This window comes from Podarcis liolepis, assembly GCF_965112155.1.
Source record: "Podarcis liolepis genome assembly, chromosome: 7".
Taxonomy (NCBI): Eukaryota; Metazoa; Chordata; class Lepidosauria; order Squamata; family Lacertidae; genus Podarcis; species Podarcis liolepis.
The window spans coordinates 41,195,980-41,199,217 of record NC_139561.1 but is presented as its reverse complement, the minus strand read 5'-3'; positions in this window follow the sequence as shown (position 1 = coordinate 41,199,217).

The following is a 3,238-nucleotide window of genomic DNA, read 5'->3' as shown; positions in this document are numbered from 1 at the left end:
GGCTTTGTGTTGGATATTTAATTTCATTTTTATATATTGACAGCAGAGCTCATGTTTTGCGTGCATAGAAGTCTGGGCATCCTTTTTGAATTTGGGAAGAATACCTAAAGACTTTCAGGAACTCTGAAACCAAACAGAGGAGGCAATAGAGGGACAGATGACCTAATGTCTTTTTCCCCCTGTGCATTTGTCTTTTAAGAACTTCCTTGCCTTCAAGGACTATGTCCTCCTGACATTTTTTTCAGCTGTTCAAAGAAAGGAAATAACTGTTAACATATGCTTTGGTTAAGCCTGGTATCTGGTTGTATTAGGACTATAGGAAGGTACCTTACACTGAGCCAGAGCATTGGTCCATCTAGCTCACAGACTGGCTGGGAAAAACTCTTTCCAGTTTTTCAGTTGTGGGTCTCTCCCAGCCCTACATGGAGATGCCAGAGATTGAACATGGGACCTTCTGGGTGCAAAGTAAATACCACTGAGCTCCGACCCATCTCCTGTTTGTAGAAATACATTACTTCTCTACATAGTGAGGAAAGCTAGGTTTCCTGTGTGCTCACTCAATTTCCTGCCTTAATTTCTTCACACTTAAGTGTTGGCTATTTGTAGATTAGACTTGGACCAAATAGCTCTGCACCAGAGGACTCCTTCAAACAGATGGCTGTGCTTGGTAAAAAATGGCATGTGTCCACCCTGGAAGATTCACCTTGGTTCAACAGAGGTGTAGTTACATATCCCTCTGTTATACTTGATATCAAACAAAGGAGTTTTACCAGGAAGGAGCAATCAACAGGATCTGCATGTATTCATAGCAAGCACTCCTACCCATGACATTGTTGCACTGTCCTAGCATAAGTCATAGTATGGTATCATTTTGAATGAAATGTTTGTTACATCCCTGTGTGCTGCCCAGTGGCTTTTTCATAGCATGTAAACTAGCTTACTCTGCTGGGGCCAGAATAGAATATACCGTATTTTTCCATGTATAAGACGATGCTTTTTACTATTTAAAAAAAAGGCAAAAATTGGGTGTCGTCTTACACACGGATAGTGAATGCAGAGGGGGGATGTGTGATTAATGGCAGCAGCAAGCAGGAGATTGGCAGTGGCAATGGGGCAGGTGATTGGTGGCTGCGGCAAGGTCTGCTGGCGATTGGCTGCGGCTGCAGCAATTGGGCAGGTGATTGGCGGCTGTGGCAAAGTGGGCAGACAATTGGTGGCTGCAGCAAGTGGGCTGTTGGTAGTGGTGAGCAGGCAGACAAGTGGCAGGGCAGGCAGACAGGTTAGCGACTTGCAGAAGTGACCCCCACCCCAAAAGCTAAGCAACTTACCGTATTTTTCGCTCTATAACACGCACCCGACCATAACACGCATGTAGTTTTTAGAGGAAAACAAGAAAAAAATATTCTAAACGAAACAGTGGATGTATGATTTTTGTGGTTCATACTGTGGCCACAGACATGTGATCTGACGGTGAGTTTGGGGTAGCCCAATGCAAAAATCCTGAGGATCCATGTGGATCCATGTTTGTAACAATGTTTTTGCACCACTGCAGCCCCAGGCAACAGTGGGTGCGTAAATTTTTTTGGTACAAACTGTAGCCATGGACATGCTATGTGACCTGATGGTGAATTTGGGGTGACCCAGTGCAAAAATCCTGAGGATCCATGTGGATCTGTGCTTTGTAACCACGTTTTAAGTGGGGAGGGAAGGAAAAGCACTTAAGGGACAAGGAGCACGCGTGGAGCAGGCTCTGCTTCTCTCTCTCCCCCCCCCCCCCTTAGTAAGCTGAAAAACTTTGCTGAAGGGACAGAGAGCCTGCTTGCTTTAAAGGAGCCTACCGGACAGGAGCCACTTACACGAGTGTAAGCGGCTCCTGTCCGGTAGGCTCCTTTAAAGCAAGCAGATTCTGCTTCTCTCCCTCCTCCCCCTCCCCCCCACCCTTAGCGAGCTGAAAAGCAAAGCGGGAGGACACTGAAAATCTTGCCTGCTATTTCCAGCAAAGCGGCAGGAAAGAGCTACAGAGAGCCAGCTTGCTTTAAAGGAGCCAACCGGACAGGAGCCGCTTACACTCGTGTAAGCGGCTCCTCTCCCAATTTGCTCCTTTAAAGCAAGCAGGCTCTGCTTCTCTCCCTCCCCGCCCCCACCTTAGCGAGCTGAAAGAGCGAGAGGGGAGAAGAGCCGCTGAGTGGGGAGGAGGGAGAGAAGCAGAACCTGCTTGCTTTAAAGGAGCCAACCGGACAGGAGCCGCTTACACTCGTGTAAGCGGCTCCTCTCCCCTCTCGCTTTGCTCCTTTAAAGAAGCAGGGACTCTGTCCCTCTCTCCTCCCCACTCAGCGGCTCTTCTCCCGCTGGAAACCACGGAGGAGGGAAGCATTCGCTCCGTAACACGCACAGACATTTCCCCTTTCTAGGAGGAAAAAAACGCGTGTTATGGAGCGAAAACTACGGTAATTTCTTAATTTTGGGTTTAAAAAAATAAGGGTCGCCTTATACATGGGGGTGTTTTATACACGGAAAAATACGGTGTGGTGTTGGTGGTGAATGTATTTGTTGATACCCCACATACGCCATGTAGTAAAGGATATTTCTCAACTCAAAATCCTCAGAAGGTAGCTTTAAATCAGAGGTGGTGCCCACATGTTTCCGTGTGTCTGCAAGTACTTCCCCTGTTGTTTACAAAAGGTCTCCCCTCAAAAATCCACAAGCCATGAGTGCTCTTTCCACTCAGTTTCTATTTGCACTGTTACATTGAACATGTCCTCCTAAACATGTCCACAGTTCATTGTGTACCAGGACAGGACACCCTTCTGAACATAGGAGAGGTGCTAAGAGCTTCTCCCTGAGCAAGTTTGGCAGTGCCTAATGTAGGTGCCTTTGTTTACCATTGATGGAGAGGCACGACGGTACCATTTTGTGTTCTGCCACATACCTCACAGCAGCCATTTTGTGTTATGCTCTGTCATGTCTCCATGGCAGCCATTTTGTGACTTGTGCCTCAGCAGTTTCTCAAAAACCCAAATGTAATCACTGGGTCCAAAGCATTGGTGATCCTGGCTTTCAATAATTGCTATGAGTCGTGGTTCCCGCTTCATGAGGGCAGCAGTGGCAATGCATCCATCCAAGTCAATACAGTGGTTTGTGGCTTTCACATGATACATATTCTTAGGAGCACCTCATAGCTTGATACGTATGAAGAGGCTTCTGTCTCCAAGAAGCAATGAAAAGACTGAAGCATTAA